The sequence below is a fragment of the Corvus cornix genome, chromosome 20 (assembly GCF_000738735.6).
Source record: "Corvus cornix cornix isolate S_Up_H32 chromosome 20, ASM73873v5, whole genome shotgun sequence".
NCBI classification, from domain to species: Eukaryota; Metazoa; Chordata; class Aves; order Passeriformes; family Corvidae; genus Corvus; species Corvus cornix.
The window spans coordinates 11,122,654-11,148,029 of NC_046349.1; the positions used below are offsets into that span (position 1 = coordinate 11,122,654).

A 25,376-nucleotide genomic window follows, 5' to 3' on the forward strand; every position below is an offset into this window, starting at 1 on the left:
CCTCCTCACCGCTCCTCCTCACCGCTCCTCTCCGCTCCGCTCCGCCCCGCTGTGCGGGACCCGCCCGTGTTCCCCGAGCCCTCCCGCTGCTTGTCCCGTCCGTCCGGGCCCTTTGCCCCGCGGGAGGGAGCGGCGCGATCCCCCGGCACCGGGGCGGCCGCGGGCTCGGTGTCCGCCGCTCGCTTCTCCCCGGGGCTGGCGGAGGAGGGTGTCCCGCGGGCTTCCCCTGGGCAGGACGAGCGGGGAATCGCTCCGCGCCCGCCGGCACCCCCGCGCAGCTCGGCCGGAGCTTCCGCGAAGCCGGCGGGGCTGGGCTGGGGCGGGGGCCTCGTGGCAAAGGAGGTGTCTCACGGGGACCCCGCAGGAACGGGATGCTCCAACTCGGGCTGAATAGCTTGGTTGGGAATTTAAGGGGAATAACTGCTTTTATGGATTTTTATTTTGCTCCTGCCCATCCAGCGCAGGGTACTGGCAGAGGAGATGCTGGTCTGTTCCCGGTTTTCTTGAAGTTTTAGCCTGTAAAACCAGGGATGTTTTTTAATCACTCTCCGAGGAAAGTCCTTTAGAATGCTCGGTCAGTGCTTGCTGGACTGTGGGGGTTCTCCCCTCGTGTTTTCAGCAGGGCGGTGTTGAGGAGCCTGCTTTAAACTTTGCTTTTGGCTTTACGTGAAACTAATGCTAAGAAATAACTCACCTCTTGGGCTGACTCAAGAGCAGTGGTTATACATACAGCTGACCAAGTTCCTGTTGTGAGGCAGGTACCAGTTGGCAAAATTTTAGGGATGAATACTTGCATCAGAAAATTTTCCATTAATGCAGTTTTTTATTCCCACACACAGGAGTACAGAATGCGTCAGGTTGGACGGAACCACAGCGGGGTCACCTGGTCCGATCTCCCTGCTCAGGCAGGGTCATTCCAGAGCACAGGGCTGTGTCCAGACAGGTGAAGAAAACCTGCAATGAAGGAAACTACACAGCCTCACCTGCGCAGCAAAGAAGTTCTTCCTTATGTTCAGGTGAAACTTTCTAAGCATCAGTTTTTCACCATTGCCTCTTGTTCTATTACTTGGCACCACTGAGAAGAGCCTCGCTCTGTTTTCACGTAAATATGTGGAAAACGTTTTGCTTCTCTTATATAAAGAAGATGGGGTTTGGCCATTGCTGAAAGCAGGGCAAACAAAGCCCTGTGGGGGTTATGTGGGGTTATGTCTTTGTTGTGTTTGGGGGGATTTAACCCAGATCTATCACAGTGAGCCATGTGCTTGATGTTTTTCTTTAAGCAGGAATTTCAAAGTTAAACGTGTGCACACATCTGATCTGGGAGTCACTTTTGGGCTACGTGTCCCTGAGATTCAGTTAACTTACTGACCTTCTGGGGAAAGAAAAAAGCCTGTGGGCGTGGATTTAATGGTGGAGCTTGATAAGAAAATTCATCCAAAATTCCATTTGAGGAAGGCCTGAGTGTGGCTGTTGGGTTGACGTCTGCCTGTGGCTGGGGTGAGCTGCTGCATCCAACAGCAAGTGGGAATATTGTCCTGAGAACAGAACCTGAACAAAGGGTTTAAAGTAAAATATCAAAGAGTTCCTGGTCCAATGAGCAGCACTGTCCCTTCTTGCTGTGCATAAGGTAGATCCTAAGGAAAAAGAAGCGTGTGGTGGTTTAATCTGTGTTATCATGCAATGGAATACATTAAGGTGCCAAGTGAGATAATGAGCCAAATCTATTTTTAGTCCTAAAAGGAGAGGAAGTAGCAAGTTTTAAATGGTTTTTCTCTATATAGATTTTAGGTCATGCTAGAAAATGCTGATGGTTTCTAGTGAATTCTCTGAAAGTCTGTTTGCACTAATCCACATAGCTGCCTTCTGAGATGAAGAATGACACTGATTTTGTGTTTAAAATGTAGGACTGAAAAGTTCCATATCAGATTTAAGCATTCATACAAGACTGAATATATTAAAATATTTGCAACCCAAGAAAGTATCTCCAAGACATTTTTAGTAGCTATAGAAGCACACAGGATGAGAGGGATGTATTTTTAACCAGCTCCCATACTGGTTGCCTCTGTAGAGGACACTTTTTAGGATTCCTTTAGATTTAAAATGTTGTGTGGTAGAATACACTCAAACAGGGCTGGAATCTGCCTTGCTGTTTTGACTTAGTTAAAGAGCATTTTCTCTCATTCCTGACAAACCAAGCATCAAGAGGCTCAGTCTCAGAATAAATCCCAGGTGTGGTTTATGCCAGCTGATGGAGCTGCCCCTGGACCTTGCTCTTTCCAAATGAGCCATCATCATGTTGGGGAGAGGGGGTGCCAAAAGAAAATATAATTGTATGCAATTATTTAAATTTATGTTGCTAAATAATATCTCCTGTTAAAAGTAGGATTGTCTGCATGTCTTTTACTTTCAAGTTTCATAGATGATGATGATGTATCTGTGGCACTTTGTACTTCCTTACCTTAAAGCAGGCTCTGAATTCCTTCTGGGGCAGGGCTTTGGAGAGGGAAAAATAAATGTGAGGCAAAGTCTTGTCTTCATGATGAAAGACCAGCACCAAAAGGAATGGAGCCTTTAAACAAAAGTAAATAGAAGCTGATGGAGGCAGGCACTAACTAATGTATTCCAAGTATACTGAATTGTAAATCTCTCTGAAATTGAATGAAATTGGAATGAAAATAAGCCTGGTTCTACCTGTGGGTACAAAGCACCTGAAAAATTGTCCTCAAGTTTCCATTTACGACTTCATATGATTCTGTGTTGCAAATAAAACTATTTGCAGGATCAGAAGGACCAGAAACATGACTCTCCTTTTGTTTGGTTTATTTTCTCACTACAGCAGTCTTGTGGTAAACAAGTTTTCAGCATTTTCCCGGAAAGTGCAATGATCTGATCTCTTTAGTTATCTCTCAGAGGATTTCTAGCCCTTTATTTTTATGATGAAAAGTTATGATGAAATTTTTCTACCTTAATAGCAGATATCTCTGCAATTGGCATCCATTCAGTTGCAGGAAAATACTTCTTCAAATGAAATATCCACACAAGGAGCACAGAAAATACTTTTTTTTTAATTTTATTTTGATGCATAGTCCACAGCCAAGCCAACACATGTCCATTTGATCTGACTTTCCTTGATATATATTTTTTTTAAATGCAACTATATAAATGGTATGGATGATTTGCTTCGCTTGTTTTCTCTCTGACAGACAGCTGAAGGCCTGTTGTATGAGCTGGTTATATAAAGAGAAATCCAAACTTGTATTAGAAAGGAATGATCCTCTGAGGGGAGAAAAAAGAGGTGAGTCACGTCAGTGCTGTTTTTCTCGAATCAGCAGAATATTAAACAGCCTCATTTTCCTTAATCTGAAGCCTACATGTGATCTCTGAGCACCACTGATGTGGGGGTTTTGTGTTGTTATTTAGAAAAATGAATTCAGGGTACATTTGGATTGACAGTATCAGCTTTCATGTTCAAATTGTTTTGATGACCAAGGCACAAATAGCCTGGCTAGGAGCAGTTTTCTTAGATGCAGCAACAGAAAGCATTTGTTCTGCTGCCTGTGAGTCTTAACCTAGTTTTTGAGATTTTTATGCCAGCTTGTTGTAGCTCAGCGTGCTCACCGTAACAGAGATGAGCATTCCCATGCTCAAGAAGCTCTTGTCTCTATTTACTTTGTTGGGGGTTTTTTCCTCTCAGATGCTTTCTTTGTAAAGAGGACACGGAGCCTATTTTGAGCCTTCGTTTGTCAAGACCATAAATGCATGTCACTGAGAAGAGATAAAATATCATCCAGCAGTCACAACTTTGTGAGTACAGGGATTTGAGATGCGTCTTCTCCAAAGTACTACTACTGAAAGCAAATAAAAAATGAATAAGCGTCAGGGGCTCGTTTGTTGGGGGCCTCATGTGCACATTGAGCATCTCTGATAGTCAGGAGCTATTCTAGCAATGGCCCAGCTGATTTTCACATTTGATTTCCTTCACAGTTCCAGTGCTCACGTCCATTTTACAGGTGAAGGAACAGGAAAGGAAGAGGCCTGGAAAATTGTAAAGGAGGGCCCTCAGCTCAACTCTCTGCCCTGACACACAGCTCTGCTCACATCCTTCTATGCTGTGATGATAAGGAGGGGAACCTCTACTCCTATTTCAAATTATGCAGCCTATAATAGTAACAGCCCCGTGTGTGGGGAGTGAACTTGTATGTGCAACATGCCAAGGCCAGCAGAGAGCTCCAGGGATTTGGTCCCTGAGCACTGTAATTGTGCATGAGGAGCAAGGAAAAGGCAGCTCCGTGCGATCACTGGAGGATTCCTGAGGTTCTGTTGAAGCCAGCAAGGTTCCAGGTGATGTGCCACATAAATGCTGTTTGTGCCAGTTTGAAGGGATGAATCTCATTATCCTCTCTGGTTTCTTGTTCCCCTTAGGCTGCGGGAAGTCTGAGGAGAAGGGATGTATATATAAATTCCACTGCAGGTTCAAATCTCCCTCCCCTTCCCACATTTTGGGGAATTAATATTCTTGTATATGGAATATCTTGGTTTTTTACAGGCCCTGTGTTCTTAAGAAGGCATGTGGCCAGAAGTTCCTTATTCTCGCTTCCATCCCCAAAGTATTCCATGGTCTCAAATACCCAAAACTACAAACAACTGCAGATATGCAGGGTCTGAAAGCCTTTTTTGGGGGTAATTGAAACCCTGCAAGCTCTAATGAATGAATACAGAAAACCCCAATGAGCTGTTTCTTGTTACATTTATAACATCAGTCCTGCAGGTTCTAGAATTCAGGGTAGTAAAAATAGCTCCAAGAAACTGCTGTTGGTTGTAAATATGAAAGAATGCAGAGTAAGATGCCAGACTTTTAAAATAACTATTTGGAGCACTTAAATTCCATTTGGAAACAAATTGCCTCTGAAAAAGAAAAACCTCTGATTTTCTTTGCAAGTCTGTGTTTTAGAAGCAATGCAGCTCATTTTTGCCTCAGAGATAAGTTTGGATAACTTGTAGCCTGATCAGAGATGTCATTTCTTTTTATTATGTATTGCATTCAGACAGTACATTCTGATTCAGATCTCATCTTGTTGCCAAATCTGGAATAATTTTGACACATAAATTTTTCAAATTAATTCAAACAGTGAAGATCATTCAGTTGTCAGCAGAGGTGGAAAGGGAAAAGTAGTGCTCTGTGCTAATTAGATGAGAGCTGACGAGTCTTTGATGTAGAGTTGCAGGACAAAATCCTGATTCCACTCATGTTAATACATTTACTTCAATGGTATTTTGTTATTGTCACTCCATTTTTTGTGTAAGACAGGACTTCAGGTGATATTTCACACTCTGACCACAATACACAGCTGTTGGAGAGTTAAAATACTTTTGGGGCCAGTGACAGATGAAACAAGTGGCTGTGCTTCCTTCAGGAGGTCACAGTTTGCAATTCTTTGGGACCTGAAATCCAGTGAAGACCATAATAATCAGGATTTATGAGCATTTCTCAGAAGATACAACCTCAGTTGGGCTTCAAGTCATGGAAGGAAATATAGGAAGTCTAGAGCTGATCAGCAGCTGAAGACAAGAGAATCAAAGATCAAATTGCTTGGAACTCCCAATAAGCAAGGTCCAAGTTAGCAGAGCAGTTTCTGTTCTGAGACTGAAAGTTGTGCACTGCATGACAGCCCAGGAGTCATGGCCAGCACTTCCAGGTCTCATACTCAGGGAGCTGCAGTGAGAACTGATACAAAGCTTGAGGTTTGAGCTTCCCCTGGGAGAAATGCTGTGGTGACTTTGTGTTACATATTCATTCTTCGAGTGCTCCTGTGTGTTGGGTTTTTATCTGCCTGGACACACTAATTTTTGGGGTGATTCTGTCTATTCAATTTCCTGCTCACCAACTCCCAAAACAAGACTTGGGAAGGGAAGCTGAACAGCTACCAATAAATTTCTGGAATTTCTAGTTTAATTTTAAGGAAAACTAGGACTTCATGCCATTCCTACATGGTAAAGTTACTGCTCCCTCAGAGCTGAAGGATTTATGCAGTAGTTTGCATCCTCTTTTAGGCGGAATGTGGATGTGCAGCAAGATCACTGCTGGGGAGGCTGTGCTTTGCTCTCTTGCAGATGCAGTGAGTCATCTGAGAAACCATTCCTCAGCAAAAACCCAGCTAACTTGGTTTACTTTTTAAGTATCGTTTTTTTGGCCAGTTGTGGATGTTGCCATGGCAGCAGGATATCTTAGGGCATCCCCTCCCCTCTGGGCTGCAGCTCAGTGTGCTGTTTTAATGCCATCTTGCTGTGAGCTTTGGAAGGTCAGGCTGCTCAGCAACTCCATCACAACTCCCTTCATGGACAGAGGCAGTGGTAGTTTTTCTAGGAACAGCCCTAACAGCAAACCTTTAACCTGCAAAGTTATCCCAGGACAGAATTAGATGGATCTTCTGTTCCATGACTTCAAGGCTGGAGATGGACACTGTCATAAACAAAGTCAGAACAATGTAATTATGGAATTTTCTGTGCTGTTCTATTGTAAAAAACATTCTGCCAGCCTTGCTTCCAACCAGCCTAGACTGTAATGAGGTGAACACCTTCAGACTCTGCATTTTGGAAATAAATCCTTCAACATCTTTGTCCAACAAGTAAAGTGCAGACCTTGTCTGGCAAATTCTTCCAGTCAAGTCCAAAATCAGGTGGTTGCCACAAAGAGTCCCTTTGTTTCACTTGTCCCTAACATGTGCCTCTCGTTGTTATACAAATGTATCCTCTTAGGGCTAGACACAAAAAAATGCATTGCAAAGGAATTCCCAACATCAGTTTAACGTAATCTATGAACCACACAGATACTTTAAACCTTTCTCTCCTACAAATCATTCTGCAAGACCAAGTCCTTCAAGTTTTGAGGTTCAGTTGCACAACTAGATTTTTTTTTATTAACATGTAGTGTAAAAATGTTTTATTCTAACCCAATACAGAGACTTGGAACACAAATTTTTGCTAAATATGCAATTAATTATGTACGTGAATGACTGCTTAGAAATCTTGCTTGTCATGTGTAAGCCTCTGTGTTGTATGGAGATGGATGTTCATGCAGCTAAGGATTGTATGACCCATGGTATTTATAATTAGGTAATTATACCCTTGCTTAATGAACTAGCAAACAGGGGTTTTTTGCTGATGTTGTTTTATCCCCTCTCCTAGAAAGTGGAAATAAATCCAATTAGATCATGCCAGTAAGTTTGCTTCTTCCAAATCGTTCAGAAGTCATGAATTATTTTAACATTTAGTCTTCTTTCTCCCTTGGCTTCGTGGCTGTTACAGAAATTCTGTTTATTAATGCATTACGAACCGAAGCCGTCAAAAGCAATCTCTCTCTCCATTTGTAAGGATCTTCTATATGTGCATCTGAACGGCACAGTATGTACTTCTGAAATTTTCATGTGGGCTCTGACTGGATTTCCTGAGTAGAAGATCAGCTGACACTACAGGAATGTCACAGCCTGTGCATTCTACCCAGGGCAAGTGTCATCTACATGGTGTTTACAGAGGTTTTTCCAGTTCTGGAAAATGCAGTTCCTGGGACCAGGTTTAGCTCCATTTTCTATTACTCTTGGGTTTTGACCTGCATTTTCCTATCCAGGGCAATGAGGAGCTCTGCTTAAGACCATAGGGAGCTCTATTTAATTATCATTGGCAGCCTGCAATCCTTTGTGCTGTCAAGGAAATCCTGGAGCTAATGGATGGTACTGCAAACCCCTGGTAGTGGTTTTACACTCAGCAATTTGTTCTTTATTTAGCTGAGTAAATGTCTGATGGAGCTGAGAGAATCCACTGAGGAAACATTGCTGGACAGAGGAAATTCTTGATGTAGCTATCCTAGGAATTAATTTATTATCTTAAAGGGTAATTTTGCCATCTATCCTTTACTTATGCATCTGAAGTAACAAATATCAACGGACAATTTTATTAGTGGTAAGACAATTTACAAAAGCAGTGTAACCTGGCAGTGGTTATGAAATGTGTCACTTACTGTGGGCAGAGCATTATTGTCTCTGCGCAGATGGTTTTATACCAGCACTGATGGCCTCAGGCTTGGTTTATGAATTGTGTTTTAAGCACAGTGAGAGAGTTTTAATAGCCCAGAATAGGCACCCATTTTGCAACGTGCCTGTCTCAACTGCAAAGTCCAGATAGAGCAGAAGGGAATGGTTTTCCCTTCACCTTTTATAGGATGAGGAAGAAATCTGGCACAGCTGGAGTTTGTTAAAGAGTCAGAAGGTGCCACTTTTTGATACCGACTGTTGAGACACCTCGTACACTTCATCATCATCGAATGTGTTAAATTTATTCCATGTAATTTCAAGCACATCAATATTTGCAGTCCTGTTGTGGAATTGAGTCCTTAGGGAAGAACAAGCCCTGGGCAGTGCAGACGGCTAATGCAAACACGGGTGCCTGCTCTCTCCCTAGGCAGTCGTGGCTGACTACAGGGGCAACCGAATATTTTGATAATTCTATGTAAACTTGCAGTGCAGCCTGCAGAGGTTTTTTGACTGGCGGCCACTAGAGAGCACTACGGGATTGTCTCTTTTCCAAAGCAGGGTGTGGTGAACTACGATGTGAAAGGCTTTTTCCACGTTTCTGAAGAGTCCTATTGTGTTCTGTACAAAATAGAGGATATTAAACCAAGATTTTAGCACCTCTGGCATTTTGCTTTACACAATTATTATTATTCATGGTGGCTTCTCTCATCAACATGTAATTCTCACTCAGTAGAGTTTCTCTGGGGTCTGTAATGTAGCCAGGAGAAGTTCCCTATAGTAATTAATGTATGGGCTATTTTTACTGTAAGGCTGAATGATGATGCTTTGCTGCCTGCTGCACAGATAACCTCAGAGAATCTGGTTCTGCTTTAGCTTATCCTTAGAAAAACTTCTGCCTTAAATCATTCTGATTCAGCGAACAATGAATGGAGTGGATCTATGTAAAATACATAAACTCAGAGAAATGGTGATTTAAAGGGAAAATGCTGCATGAATGAATCTGTTAGTATCTTCCTGATCCAAGTATTTGATGTTTCCTTATCTGATTGACACTGTATATTTTTAGATCTCATGGCCTATCTTTCATATTCCCCCAGAAAAAAAATTGCATTCTTTTCTTTTGAAGTACCTGTGCCTTGAGATTTTTTTTTCTCTTTTCATGCATCCTTCTGAAATCAGCTGGGCCTTTAATGTTTACACTTTGCCCTTTTAAAGCTCCTGTGTGCTTTTTGGGAGGACTTTCTCATTGAAATCATTGGTGTTTTTCAGCTTAGTTTATGAGCAGAAGGTTGTAGCTTAAAACTTGGCAGTGCCTGTGGAAGAAAACACATTCTCAGAAGATAATGAGCAGCCCAGAAGTGCAAAGTTTTCCTCCCCAGGTCTGCAGCTCTACTTCCAGTGAGTGGTGAGTGCAGCTGTGGCCAGCAAAGGGATTGTCACAGAACAGTGTTTCCTTCCTTCAGAAATTGGTGCTGAGGGGCAGAGGTACTTGTTCTACTGAAGTGAAATTTTTCTGTCAGCATTGTCGAGTCAGAGCAGCTGGAGGGGAATTAACTGGATTCTGTAGAGATTAAATGTTGGGACCAGCTGTGTAAATGGAATATGTGGTGATGTGAAAGACCCCTCTCATGACAGTGGTATTCATCACATCATCCTAAATAGACCAGACTAGAAAAAACCTCCCCTGAGCTGCAGATCCCAAAATTAGTTTGCCAATCTGTTTATGTCAGTGTTAAACTTGAAATCCTAATTAGCAGGATTGGTTTGAAGTACTTGGTGACAAAGCCCACATTGCTTCTCTGACAGTTGAACCAAAATGCTTTAAATAATAACTCACAGGTGTCCCTCTACATTTCTTGGGTTTGTTTGGGGGGTTTTTTTTGTTGTTCTTCTTCACAAATAATGAGGAAACTTCATAAAAGACTCTCCAATTTTATTCACTTTTCCAGTACCAGAATGCTCAGCTGGGAAGTGATTTGGCCATATGGGAAGTGTTACTGGCTTTAAATCAAGTGATGAAATGTAAAAGTTACTCAAACAATTTGTTTAAGCAACTTAGAATAAACAACATTCAGGATATGGTATTTTTTTAAATTCTGACATCTATACACTTTTTAGGAATATTTGGGGCTTTCTAGGAGTTTTCCTGGACATCCTGGATCAAGACCCTTCCCAGGAATACCTAGATTCAGACCTCTGTTATGATTTACTGCACTGAGAAATTTTCAAAGAATTTCCTATCACTCTCTGGGAATTAATTGATCGAAATCTTTTCTAGTTTTCCTGGGCTTTGCAGGTATTCCTGAATGTGTTATCTTTCCAGGAATTCCTGGACAGAGACCTTTTCTACAGTTTCTGAACCTACAACCTTTCTTGGCATTTTCTCACTTTTTATAGGGATTTCTGGATCTAGAACCTGAAGTACTTTCTGTGCTGTTCTAAGAATTTCCCATCCTAGATTTAGGCCCTTCCTAGGAATTTTCCCAGGTTTTCTAGGAAATCTTGGATCTAGAGTCTTTCCAGGAATTGCCTTCAAAAGTCCTTACAGGAGCTGCAGTAGTTCCTCACATCCCATATGCCCTGATTTCTTTTCAAGGTCTAGAAATAGTTGTTACCATTTTTTGCTGCCAGAGATAAGCATCAGTCCTATGCAGAGCTGAGGAGATGGAGGCATCCTGCAAAGAAACTCTTTGAATTCCTGTGTTAAAATCAGTTACCACTAAAGTGATTTTTTTCTCTCTCTCACTGCTGAACACACTGCCCCCAGGAGTGAGGATAAAACAGCTTCGAGTGCAATCTACATTCCCTCCATTCTCTGATTCCCATGTCACTCTTGCAAACTCAAAAATGCCTCACAGGGACCTTGTTAGTTAATACATGAACTCCTCATAGCATCATCCGTGCAACGGCAAGTCATAACATGTTTACTCTTCTCCTTCTGCCAAATGCTCGGAGCCAAAACTTTAATTGGACTTGAAAAATATGCTTATATATTTTCATTTAGGGCACTGGAGTTTTAAACTGCCATCTGGCTGTTGTCCTTAATCCTGACTTTACTTCTGTGGGCTAACTCAGAGTAAATCCAATCTTCCCAGAATTGTCTGCTGCAGAGGTGATTTTATTTTTCTGAGAAGGAGAAACACAAGGACAGTGTGGTGGTGTCTGATCAAGGCACTCTGATGTCTCAGAGTTACCTGAAAATTTCTAATATTGCTGGCTTTCTTCTAGCACAAAAAAAAAAAAAAAAGGAGGATTCATAAACATGTAGATGCTTCCTTGCAGATCTCTTCCTAAGCAAGGTGTGATCTCCAGCTGCACATGTTCTGCACCAGGAGGTGCTGTCCCTTATGAGCCCAGTAAAAAAGGCACTGAGCTGCTCTAAAGTGAAACTTTAAATTGTGTTTATTAGAGCTGACACTATAAGGAAAGAGTAGTACACACCATCTTATGTACCAAAACAGATATGAACTGGGACTTGAATTTTTGTGGATTCAGTAACAAAATTAAAAGTTTCTCCATTCCGTTCCTTCCTTCCTTTTCAGATCCCCTTGTTTTACATCAGTTTAGGAAAACGAGCCAAAGCACCCATGTGGACACAAAGATGCTGCTGGCAAGGATTTTCTTGCTATTTTCTAAGCCCGTGAGAGACTTTTCTCTCTCACAGAAGAGGTAGCAGAGTTACGTAACAACCAAACACCTGCAGCCTTGAAAAGTCTTGTTTATGGTATAGTAGAAAAATATTTTGACAATGGATGTTTTATGATTTTGGCCAATCACCCCAAGGGGTGGCTGATCCTTTGCCCAATTAGACTATGAAAAAAAAAGTCTATAAAAGAGTTTGTAAAATAATTAAATCAATCAATCTTGCTGCACAATTCCTGCCTGCTGGATCTTCTCTCCTCCTCCCTGTGGCTGCGGGACACGGTGATACACCCTAGGGTTGCTGTAATACACCCATTTCTGTACCATCACTGAAATGAAGCAGGTGTGGAACCATTTGTTATTTTGTCACTCTTGGAATAGAACTGTATTTTTGGAAGTGACAGCAGAGAGAACAGTCTACGTGAGCCAGTTGTTAAAGCTTCATCCCGTTGTGAGTTCAGTTTAAGACTTGTGCATTTTTCAATCCTAATGTTGTGTTGAACTTACCTTGCTTTCCACTAAGCATGAATCATTCTCCTTGATTAATTCTGATAATAAAATTACATATTAGAAGCCCTGTAGGATGAGAAATAATTACTGAGGCACTGTAGGAATGAGGCAGTCACAGCTGCCTTCATAGAGTATCCTTTAGAAACTCCAAAATGCCTCTTTATAATCATTGCACGATATGAGCTGCCAAAAAGCAGCATTTGAGAAGAGCTTGAACTGCAAAACTGGCATGACAAGTTAGAAAAACCACTTTTCTGTGCCTCCTGGTGTAATGTTATACTGAATGGCTGCTGTGTCAAGAGGATTACTACAATCAGAAACATGAAGAATTTAAAATTAAGTACTAAATGACACTGACTTTATAATGCCTATAAATGATGTTACTCAAAGTGGCTGGCTTTCATCAAAACTGGAGTTAATTTGGTCAAATTACCAATGCATTTCTTTTCACTGCTTCTTTCAAACCAGCTCTAATTTTAACCTTAAAATAGCATCTTTACTGGGAAAAAAAAAGCCCCAAGACATGGGTCAGCAATCTATTTTCCTTAGATCAGATATATTATTTAAATTTTTAATATTTATTTTCCCCCAAGAAAAGCACACGTTTGCTGACGTAGTTTTTTAAATGGGTGCTTCATTTAACTAATCTTTTTGCAACTTCTTTGGGTAGGTTAAGATATAAAAGTTGCAGTAAATTAAAAAAGTAGTTTTCCCCCCCCAGGTTTTTTCATGTAGTTTTCTCATTTACCTTTTTCAATCAGGCAATATCTAACAGCAAGCTGGCAATTAAGATTTTAGAACTCTCATTCTTGCTTTACATGAGCTGTTTGGACACATCCTGAAGCAAACAAGTAAAACTAAAATGCCAAGCAAAACCTCTACCAGAAAGGCTGCAGAAAGATATCTGCCCATATATATTATAAAGGGTAGGAATATTAAAACTGGATAGACCTCTCCTCTTTTTGATGTGGAATCTTTAACCAAATGCTAATGGTGCTGAGAATTCCATGTTGCAATGACTGGAGATGATCAGTCCAGCTGTTCCCCTCAGCTCTGTAGTATCTGGTACAGGATCACCTTCCTTGCAAATATTGAATTCTTCATCTTCAAAGCTGACACAGGTGGTTTCCATAATGCACTTGGGAAAATATTCTTTGGGACAGAGTTTTTCACTTAGGATCAACTAATGGTTACATTTACTTTTCCCAGTACCTGGAATGAGGGTTTTGCTGTGAGTTGCACTTCTGTTCTCTCTCAGGTATGAGGTGCCTGAACCTCCTGAAAGGAATGAAAACTGTGCTCAGAACTTTGCTTCTCTGGGAAACCTATGCCAGGGCCTCACCACCCTCAGAGGGAGGAATTCCTTCCCAATATCCCGTCTAATCCTGCCCTCTGGCAGTGGGAAGCCATTCCCTGTGTCCTATCCCTCCATCCCTTGTCCCAAGAACATCTCCAGCTCTCCTGGAGCCCCTTTAGGCACTGGAAGGGGCTCTGAGGTCTCCCTGGAGCCTTCTCTTCTCCAGGATAGACACCCCCAGCTCTCCCAGCTTGGCTCCATAGTGGATGCACGGATCTGTCCTGGCTTTGCCACTGAGCTGGGATAACTCCCTTTGATCAGGGATACCTAAACAAGTTATTTCAGGGCATAAATATTTCAAACCATTGTGTGAACTTGAAATGCTTCAGATTCTCAGCAGGGTTGCCAAACAGACCTTCTTACTCCAGGACAGGATAATCCATCTCCCATTCACCTCCTGAGGTAAGACAAGAATTTATCCCCTTTTGAAATAATTACTTGTTAAGATAAGGATGTGCATGTATCTATTTCTCATGGAATAACTGGAGCTCCTCAGGTTTATCCCCTTGCTTGCCCTGCAGAAACTTCTTTGTGTATTTCAATCCTCTGCATTTCTTTTGTGGGCATGAAGAAGAAATAATGTTTTTAAGAGTTCTGTTGAGTAGTGTAAGATCTCCAGATAAAAGTGTAATACTTCCTTTTTTACATCTGATACAAACGATTCAACCAAGGATTAGGAATCAGAGCAGCCCAGCAGGTTGGTTTATTTATAAGCTTGCAGGTTTATTAACTGTGGCTGTGGGAATAACTTCATTTTTCTGGTCCTGCAGTTGAATGGGAAGATCAGAAATCAAAACTACCCTGTTTCCAGTTTGCTCACATTAAAGGCCCTTATATTTTTTTTCCATAAATTGCTGTGCAAATTAACTTCTGGAGGTAATTTTTCTAAAAACTAGTTTCAATGGCACTTCAAAAAATATTTGTTCCATCACATAATTTCCTCAAATGAGTGCAGATTCTTCAATAATTCAGCAAACTGAACTTTATTACCTCATTCTATTCTATTTCAGAAGGTGAAGATTAGCTCTTTTGGCTGAAAATAGGTGTTAATTGATGTAGCAGTGTCATGGAACTGCACCTTCAGTTTTTCCATTTGAGAGAAAAGATGCATTATTTAAAAGCTGAGATTCCTTTTATGAAGCATATTTGTAGACTGAATACCTTCTGCTCATTCGAACCCAGGCAGACACTCTTTACAGGTAAGTACAGATGTAAGCTGTGACCTGAGCATTTGAGGTTCAAATTCTGTATGAAAGCTGAATATTAAAGGCTTTGTATAGAATTTGGTGCTTATTTCTCCAACTGCTGAAATGCCAGGGAGGCTTGCAAAACATCCTGGTGCAGGAATTGGTGCAGCCACATCCATCCAGCAACCTCCATGCCTTTATTGACATTTGCTTTATTCGTGTTCTCAGAGAGCCTTCGTTGGTTTGGTGCTGCCAATACATTTGGGTGAATTTCTAGAGAAAATGTTAATGAAAGATCCCAGAAGTCATTCCTGTTTATATCAAGGGGGAATCCACTGCCCTTCAGTGCCCCTGGCCTGGAGCCTGGCAGGGCTCTACAGCCTTGAGGTCTGAGGGTTAGGAAGAGCAGGAGCATTCCCATGTCTGCTCCGTGGAAACGTGTCTTTTGAGCACAAATTCCATGCCTGGAACTTCCAAAATTTGCTGCTACATTAAAATATCCTTCTGCACTGAGTATACATTATGCAGATATGTAAATGAAGATAAAATGTAAAGTAATCTGGTAAGGTTTGGATACCACGGAAATGCTGCATAGTCCCACCAGCACCAAGTTATCTTTTCTTCTGGGTGAAGTAATGTGTCTTGGTTTCTAGCTAATCATCTTTAATCATTTCAGTCTACATAGAGAGGGAGGAAAATATGTTTTCAGCAGGATAAAGCTGTTAACCAGCTCAGATTTTGTGTTACACCTGACCACTGATTGCTTGGCCTAACATGTCTTAGCCTGCTGGGTCTACACAACTTTCTCCCTCTTCCCTGCATTTTCCAGGAAAGAAGAAGGTTGTGTTCCTGAGGAGACCAGTGGCAGAGCCTGGATTGTGTTCTGAACTGATCTTAATTGGTTATTTTCTGCAAAAGGGAGAAGCTGCAAAGCAGAAGATCAGTGGAAACTTCTAAGACATTTCTACAAGCACAAATCTTCCTTGATTGCCTGGCTTGGTTTTAAAGACATGTAAATTTTCAGCTTACCCGGGGATCTCACAGAAAACCTAGTTCCTGCAGTTTATTTTTTCTCCCAGATTTTTCATCCACATCCTATGTACAGAGCAGATTTTTTTTATAGCCTTCAAGAGTATCGTGGATAAACAGTGGCTTTGTTGTTTGTGCTCATTCTAGTGTAGCAGCGAGAAAGCAATTTCACCTGTGCAGGCAAAAGTGAATTCTGCAATCCAAAGCCTGAGGGCACAACTTATTACCCTGGAAGGTGGGGCTTTCTGGGGCAGCCTGAGTAAATTGGGGTGCTGAAAGAAATGGGGGGGAAAAAAGAGGTTGCTTCTCTTTTTTCCTCCTCCTGGCCACTGCCCCCAGTATGCTCGGAGCCCTTCCTCAGGGACAAAAGCTGTTCTCCAGGTTCTGCAGGAGTCTGGTCCAAGGAAAGTGGGACAATCCCTTCCAGGGACTTTCTGGTGTCTCAGGCAGGAGATATTGCTCCTTTACTGAGAGCCCTTCCTGGAAAGAGGATTGTACACACGTTGTAAATGGTGAGGAGCTGGCAAACTTGGGGCAGAGAACCAAGCTGGCAGGGACAGGTTTGCTTGAGCCAGCCACAGCAAGGCCGCTCCTAATTCTTGAGGCAGGGAAGGGGAGAACAATCAGTTTGTCTATTATAATCTTACAGCAGTGATTCCACACTGAGCTGGAAGCTGTTGTCACAGTGTAACATGTTTGGGGTGATCCTTGTGAAAACAGAAGCATGAATGCCATCCTTCCATCTAAATGCTTCACCAAATGCTGAAAGTTCTGAAATCAAACTTAAGGTAGTGTTATTACTTGTCACTCATTTTAAGCAAGGACCCATCCCAGTTCTTTTTAACTCCTGCGTGAGCGGGACCAGCTGTGATTCTTCCCGTGATCAGCTCAGTGATTTGGTTCCAGTGGCATCTGGAGCCTGCAATTAAGCCTTCACACCAAGCCCCTGGGCACATGATACACGTGTAAAACACAGGAGGAGGAAACGAAAAGAGTGTCCTGCAAAGCCAGCTTGAAAACACGTTGAAAGGCAGCTCTGAAAGATCTAATGACAAACCTAAAACAAGCACCCACCTGATCAGGAGAGATAGCTCTGCTGGCACCAGGGATGGCTGGTGCCTGCCATTGAGCATTTCCCTACAGCTCAGCACCGGGGTGAGTTGATGTGAGGCCCAGCTAAGCTCTCCCCAAAGCTTGGAAAAGATTCTGAGGTATAGTTTTTTTTTTTTTAATACGTTTTCACTTCATTGTGGTTGGTGTTTTTGTGCTTGTATTTGATTCTCTGAATGATTAAGCACCTAAATGCTTGCTGTCTTTGTGGGTTGTTTGTTCTATTTGAAGTTTATTTTGTTTGTTTGGGTTTGGTTTCCATTTGTACTAAGTGAAAATTAATAATTATATGCTTGTAAATGACTGGGGCAAGATTTAAAACCAAAACCAGAGGGTTTTTCTTTCTGCTTTCATGTGTCTAGCTCCTTTAGGAAACTTGATTTTTTTATTATAAATTCTGAGCACTTTTTTGTAGATTTGAAGCTTTAATTTAGTAAAGTTGACTGCGCAGAAATCAACCTGCCTATGGAGAAGCGCAGTTTGGTAGAATCAGTAGTTTCCAGTTACTGTTAAAAGGTGTATCTTTTTCAGAGAAACTGTAATACTTTCTGTTAAAGTTAAAAGAAAAAAATGGGGTCTTTCATTTTTTTATTGAATCCAGCCTTATTGTATTCGTTCCTGTCTACATTATCAAGTCTTCATTGCTATGACTGAGACAGTAGCAGAAATTATGCCGAAATTGGATTGTCTTTTGAGGCTAACTAATAATTAAATCTCCTGCAGCTTGTGCTGCTAATAAGCAATGGAAGTAATTACTAAGTTTGAAAGAAATACCCTAATTTGGAAAATGTTTGAAAATGTTTGAAAATGTCTCCAATATAATGGAGACAGAAGCCAGCAAGGGGTTATTGGTCTAGACAACTTTAACCATGGCATTTCATTTTGTGCCACAAGCTGTTTAGATTACCATCTGAGGAGGGCTTCTGTTCATCACTTTTAAATTTGATTTTACTGTATGGCAAAAGTGGCATTTTAGCTTGTTCTGTAAATTGCTATTGTCAAGGTTATAAACTTGGTTACCACCCTTAGCTTAGATGGGAATTTTTTAGAAGAAATGTTTATCAGAGTTCTTCCTTCCCTTGGTGTCCAGAACTATTTGATGTAAGCAGAATTTTTCCTTCTCTGTGTTCCTTCTTTAAATCATATTTTCTGGCTTGTTCCATAACTAACTGGTGGCCCTTACCTAACTGGTGGCCTAGTTCTTCACAGTTCTCATCTGTCTCTGTATGTTCTTCCTAAAACAATAAAATTCTCACTGTGAAAAACTTTCTGTTTGAAGTGGAATGGCAGCATTCCTTTTTAATGTCTGCTCTCTGTGTTCCAACATGGCTTGCCTCTGGCTGGAGTTCTTGCATGTCTCCAAGGATATTACTAATCCACTTTGGAAAAGAATGGAAAATCTGTTTTACAAAGGTTTTAAGTCTTTTAAACTGCTTTTGTTTCAAAATGAGTCCACTCCTTCCAAATTTAAATTCTTTTCTTGAAAGAAAATATTTTTATTTTTTCATCTTATAGGAAAAAGCTACAGAATGAAATCCATATCAAGATTAATGGTGATGTTCTTAATTATTTTTGAATAAAACAAGATTTTTTTTTTTATAGTATTGGAATTAGTAGTAGGATTATTTTCTCCCCACTTGGAAAAGAGAGATGAGAGAAGTCAGTAACATTTTGTCTACTACTTTAAATTTAGCAAAATTACAGGATTTACTAAAGAATTAATCCAGGTGGGTTATTTAATCTCAGTTTGGTTACCCAACCCTTTTTCTCATTTATTATCCAGTTATATACTGGCAATGTTATTCTACTTCATTCCACCTCACTCAAAGCCACTTCATTGCATCTTTTTTTCAAAACACAACATTTTTCATGTGTGCTCCAATGTGACTAAATTTTTTAGCTTTTTTCTACTTGGTTGAGAAACACACTTCTTTTTTTTCTATTTTTTTTCTGGCTACGAAAGCCCTATAGATTGGATCTGAACCCTCAAGGAAAATATTCCAGATACTTCCTCCCAGGTATACCTGTCACTGGTTCACCTGCTTTATCTTAGAAATAAATGCCTTGGAGGAAAAAAAATGCATCAAACTAATTACTGAATTTTGACACTGCAGTGATCTGTATTGGCTAATGGTCCATCCCCAAATGTGTGATGTGAATCTGCTCTTTCTCTTTCAGCCTTGGAACATTAAACTTGCTTTATTTTGAGGCAGTTGCTGCATATTCTTCTTATTTAAATGCATATATGTATGAGTGCACTGATAAATATTTCTTTTTCATAGTACTAGTAATAAAATTTTTCAAAAGAATGTTCCCTCTTCTCTTTTAGGTAGAGATGGAGATCTCTTTATTTACAGTAACTTTCATTGTTTGGTTTTAATTAATTTTTTGAGATTTTTTTTCCATGAATCACTGAGGTTCAGATTTTTGCAGGCTCCCTCAGGAACCTCTGTTTGTGCTTTCCTACTCCTCCCACCAAGCAGGCAAGTCAGGGGAAGAGGGCACATGGCATGCACCAGTTCTTGGATTTTCTTCCCTCTGGTTTCTAGAAGGAAGAAAATAAATCAGGATTCCCATGACTTGTTGTGATGCTGGATCTCCTCTACATGGATGAGAAAGAAGTAGAGGCTGAGCTGCTGAAAACAGAGCACTGAAATCCTGGCCCTGCTGGAGCCACTGCCTATTGTGGAATAGGCATTTTCATCCTGATTTCTGGAATGGCAAAGGTTTCCCTGCGTCTGGAGGGAATGCTTTGCATGTTACATGTTCTGCAATGTTTGCTCTTTGTAGCTGAGTCCTGACATGTTGGCTGTCCCTAATTAAAGTAATCTAGGAAATTTAAGCAGCTGAGCTTAAAATGTGTGTTGTATTCGTATAACAAATCTCCTGTGATACTTATTTAGATATTTGCCAAGAGTGATTCTGTCTGAAATCATTTGAAGTATATATTCTCCTCTTAAGACCATAGACCTTCTTGTCTTTTTTTTAAGTTGCTGTTTTTTGGTTGTTTTTTTTTTTTTTACAAAATGAAATCAATTGTACCTACTCTTCCATAAAGAAAACCTCTATCTCTTATCATTTCTAATGTATCATCTCACAAGAGGAATGACATAAGATAGAAATCATTCTGGAGAGAATGGGCAGAGCATGTGGGGTAAAGAAACTATTGCCTATGTAGGAGAAAAATTACTTTTCTCTGTGTGAGACAATAGTAGTAGTTCTGTGTTTTTGCCTTGAGTGGCAGAAGGTAACAGTGAGAGAGAAATATTGTTCAAGTAATAATGGAACTTCCTTTTAGTCAAGGTGAGGAGGGCTATGGATAAATGCATGTTTTTTTCAGGAGAAACACAGAATCTTTTAGATAGTGATAGTGGGGAAATAATCTAAAATATTTGGTTAAAGAAATTATAAAGGCAGTAATAGCATTATTTTTCACTCTTGAATATGTTCTATTCTACTGCACAGAAAGCAATTAATATTTCATAACAGTCTGAAATTGTATCATGCAGGTGTCATCAAATGCAATAATTAAGCCTTGGCAGAGTGGTTCAAACATGCTGTTACTGGTGTGACCAGTTAGTGCTGGGAGAGAGGTTGATGGAGGAGCCCGTAGGCAACCAGGGTTAAAAGACCAATGTCAGCAGCATCTTAACGAGCTGAGAAAAGGCTTTGTGCCCAACATGCTGCTTCTTGTGCTTTAATAACTGCTCATTCCTGATACTGCTCCCTTTGGCAACCAAGCCTGTATAAAGGTGATAAAAACATGAACTGTGAGTAACATACCTGAGCACAGTTTGGGAGGCTTTTCCTCTTGTTTTAAGAGGCTGGTGATACAATCATTGCAAGCTACTTCACTGAGCTACAGAGGACCAAGATTGGACCCCTTGTGCAAGAACGTTGGTTTTGTAAGGAACAGTTCCACATGCATTCCTCTCTTGTAGGGAGCATCCAAGAACAGTTACTCAGCTCAAAAGATTAAAAAGCCAGGTTTTGTTCTCTGTTTTTGGCAGAATCTGTCTTATCTTAAAATCAGTAACAATATTTATCTGTAAGAAGTGTGTGTGAATGCTGAGCCACTATTGTGGACTTTGGATTCAGGAGACAGGCAAAGGTGATATTTGAACACTTGAAGATTCAAATTGATATTGGATATCAGGAACTCACCTTAAGAACTTCTCAGCCATCACCCCTAGATACGAAGGACTGAACTGTAGTACTCTTTAAAGACTTCATTTTGTTTTTATTGTGCACAGTCTTCCAGAATGACTGTTTAAATCAAGTCTTAATAATTTGGCTAGAGAGTGGGAAAATAAAAGCAAAGAAACACTCTCAAAACAAACAAACAAAAAAATCTAAAAATTAAGAGGCTGCTGGGTAGAGGATGGTAAACCAAAAAAAGATTGCTTCTAAATTGGCAAGGGAATTTATATGTTATGCCAGGTATCTGCTCTTGTGAGATGAGTTTAGATTTGGAGAGTAGAAGATGAGAGCCTTAGGAAAGACTGGAATATGGAGAGCAAGACAGCTGGGAGTTCTGGAGGGTTCCTGTTCCAGGTGGAAGGTCTTGTCTCTAAAATGCAAGTGAAGCCTCACAGGTGAGGGAGGCAGCAAACATCTGACAGAGCACAGCACTCAAAATGGGCAAAATTAGAGAACAGGCTCAGGGTGGCCACTGGGAAATTCCTCTGAGCCTCTGCAGAGTTTCTGTTCCCGTTTTTGAGAAGGTGCCATCGTCTGTTTTGTTACACTTGGAGAAAAGACTTCCTGCCTGTGAGTAACGCTTGGATTTAGATTTGTAATGTGTGAATGTATCAGTGCTGTTTCTTTGGAAAATACCTGGGCCAGTTAAGTTCTCACTGGGAATCTAGTTCAGGGGGAGCTGATGTGAAACTGCAGACATCTTTCTGTGGGAGAGTTGGAGGCAAAGATACTTGTGATACAGCAGGATTGTGATATTCTGAGTAGGTAGCTTGGAAACGTTTAAATCAAAGACTGGGATTTTATTTGAAAAATACTGTCTTGGTGAAGCAAAAATTGTACCAATTCCACCACACTTTCTGACAGATACATGACTGATAATTAGTGAAACCTCCCTGGTTGGCTCACAGGGTGCTAAAAATCATAGATGTTCAGTATTTGTGGTTTCTTGGCCAGAATAGAGTAACATTTCCTTAATCCTGCTTCTGAAATGGAAACGAAAGAGCAAATAACCCATTCTAAGTGAAGGCCCTGCTGGTGCCCTGCCAGGCATTCCAAGGACTGATAAGTTTTCTAGGCCTGGCACCTTTAGAGTGGGGATGTTGGGGTTTTGTGCTCCCTGATAGCACTTGCCCTGCCTTTAAGAGGACTTTATGGAATGCCCTTATCTTTTCTGGAGCAGCTGAGGCTGTTACCAGAATTAGGTCTGGCACGTGCAGTTGCTTGGAGCCAGAGCAATTTTCTGTCTGGTTTTTTTGGGGGGAAAAAAAAAGGTTATTTAAAATATTTAGATTTTTTTGAAACTGTTTTTCTTATGCTGGATTTGTTTGGGTTGGTTTTCTTTACTTGAATATGGGTGTGTGGGGTGTCCTGTCTCAGAGAGGGATGATGCTGCTGATGCAAATTTCTTTCATAATGGAAGTTACAAGTTTACTCAACATTCCTGGCTAGTACGGTAGAATTGTGCATCTAAAGTTGATGGGGTTTACTCAAGCCACCAGACAACCAATCCTGCCTTCTAGTGCTTCTTGTTTATTCTGTAATAATGTAAGGACAAGTGCAAAAATACTGCTAAATAAATCCCAGTAGAACTTGCTTTTTTTTATGGCAGAACCTGGTTCACTCTTTGCTGTGATTACTGCTGCTTCACCAGAACAGTTTGTGCTCTTACATGTTTTATAATACGCTGTTTTCCAGCTGCTGCTTTTGACTTGTTTAAAACATCTGCTCAGTCATCTGCAACACTGCTCCTTTTATAAGATGCAGCAAAACCTTATGAGCTGTTCTTTGGATGGAATTAGCCCTGTTATAAGTGTGGCTGACAGGCTGAGACTTGGTGCTGTGATATTTAAATAAACATCTTTGCCTTGCATCGGTTTCTCATAAATCCTATAATTACATAACTACATGTTTTACTTGGGACAATGATATCTTGGTAAGTGATGTTGGCTTAGTTGATTTTTTGTGGCACAGTCACAGGATCTAAATATGCAAACAAAGAGGTTTTTGGGGTTCAGGTCCCATAGAACTGAAATACAGGAGGGTCAAATTTAAATAATGAAATGGAGCAACTCTTTTCATGTTGCTGCATACAACTGAGTTAGAGGTTGTTAATTCAATGACTTCTGGAAAAATCACAGTGCAACAATATTTTGGCTTGTGAATTGCTCTGCAAATGTAATTATGTAGGTGTGATGTTAGTCTGAATTCTACTTGGGGCTGGATTGCTGCCTTTATATTTGGTTCATGCTTTCTGTCCTGTACAATTATATATAATTCAGTATTTATTAAGGTTTTGTGTGCAATGGCATCTTTCCACAGTCCAAGTTTCATTTGTGGTAGTTGTTTTGGATAAAATATAATTGTACAGCAAACTAATTGCTGTTCAATACAGAAATGCTGTAAGGAAAAAAATGCAAACATCTACTGACCTGTTTAGTCTCCCTCTTAAGACAGAAGAAATGAAAAGTCAAACTGTCCCTATGCCAGTTGCATTACAAGCTGACAAAATATTTAGAAAAGCCTGTTCCTAAGCAAATACACATACTAGGGAATCAGTTGGATGTTTGATGGATCTGATAATGAACACAAATTAAGACCCAAATTGCTGAAGGCAGTTAAACAACCTTGGTGCCAAATGAGCTGCCACATGTTTGGACACAGGGGATTGAAATTTTCTGGGGTCTTTTCCCCCAACACACCTTTCAACCACTCAGGCTGGCTGGGGCCACTCATCCATTCACTGTAAATCAGAGTCTTCTGAATTTTCTGCTGTTGTAACTCATGGCAAAAGAACTCTTCTTGATTCTACCTTAATAGTGCTTTGCCTTCTAGAGATTTTACTCTTGTCCTTAGAAAGAAGTGAAGATGGCAAGTATCCTGTGTTCTCATGCCTCCTTTGTGAGGTGATTTTTTTTCCATATGCACTGAGAAATGAAATAACTAATCAACTTCAAAAAGGAAGTTTATCTATGTTGAAACTTATTCCAGTGTTCTCATTACCATCAATGGAAGAATTTCCCAAAAACCTCATTTTCCTCACTGGTAAAATGCAATTCACTTTCCTCTGGGGAGAGAAAGATGAATGATACAAGTGAATCAGAGAAGTAGAGATAAGAAATAGGATTAAAAACAATAATGCAAGGGGGAATATATTGCTAGCATTGTCTTGGGTTTAATGGTGTGACTCAGCCATAAACTGTGAGTTGGCAATTGCCATTCCTCTAGAACTGAGGAAGAGATCAAAGAAGACCCACTACATCTACACAGGAAAGCCTGGAGGGGCTGCAGAATATTGCCAAGGTGAATCCTCTAGGGGGTAATGAAATTGGGAATGCTTTAGTCACAGTTGAGAGGTTAATGTTCTGTGATGAATGATATGACAGCATTTAAATTACTCTGCTTACTTCTCAGTGTTGAGTGTTATATTGTCTAAATTGGCCAACCAGCACAATTTGTTTCTTGTTTACTGGTAAATGCAGAACTTTTTAGATCTCTGTTGTCAATGCCTAGGCCTGGCCTTAGTGTCTGTTTAAAAAAGCAAATAAAAACAACCCACAAATTACAAACCTGCCTAATAAAAAGCAAGAAAATACTCATGTCTTGTCTAAATTTGAAAGGGTGAGGTTTAATTTACTGGGCTATGCATAAGGTAATACATTTGCTTTGTAAAACTTGGAATTCCTTTGCTAAAGTTGCATTCTAAGATCTGGAAGGCCTCATTAGTCAGTGACCTTCATTTCTTTCTCACACCTCCAGTTCTGGGCTTTAGACTTCCTGCCTGTAGAACTGATTTTCCTTGCCCTGGTGGCGCTTGCCCAGTTTGCAGCTCAGATCACCAGAGGGTGAACACGAGCAGTGAGTTGCTCCCAAAGCAGCAGCATTGCTACAGCCCAGTGTCTCGCAGAGTTTCACTCCATTTCCATCCCAAGTGCACCCAGTCTCTGGCCTCTCATTATCAAATGATTTTCGCTTCAGTGACCAAACCCCTCCTGTTTTCTTTGCTTACCCACAAAATATCCCCATTTTATCCCCATCTCCCTCTCGAATTCCCAAACTAATAGTTGGGCAATAGGCACTCACTGCTCTATTGCATTCCACAGTGCTTTTAGTCTGACTGAGCTGCAGATACTGAAGTGTTTCCCTTCGTGCCAAGACAGAACCAGTTTCTGGCACCTATGATCAGTTCTGCAAACCTTTAAAAACAAATATTAAAATAATAATAATTATAGTAATTCTCTAGCACTTTATTCATTTGACTGAAGTTGGCCAAAAAAATCAAAGGTTGTTTGTGGGTGATATGTATGGACAGCAGGA

At 40.6% G+C, this 25,376-nt stretch overlaps 1 long non-coding RNA gene across 5 annotated transcripts; it reads left to right on the plus strand.

The window, feature by feature from the left end:
• LOC104687626 lies at positions 1-22,932 on the plus strand. 5 transcript variants are annotated; one of them, XR_005603438.1, is made up of 7 exons: positions 1-758; positions 840-1,016; positions 3,204-3,295; positions 3,695-3,804; positions 3,985-9,432; positions 14,547-14,735; positions 15,553-22,932. It is a non-coding gene; the product is annotated as an uncharacterized LOC104687626 (long non-coding RNA). The 5 variants fall into 5 exon arrangements; XR_002045008.3 differs by having other exon boundaries at positions 3,695-9,432; XR_005603439.1 differs by having other exon boundaries at positions 3,695-4,341.
• Positions 22,933-25,376: the final 2,444 nt, after the last annotated feature.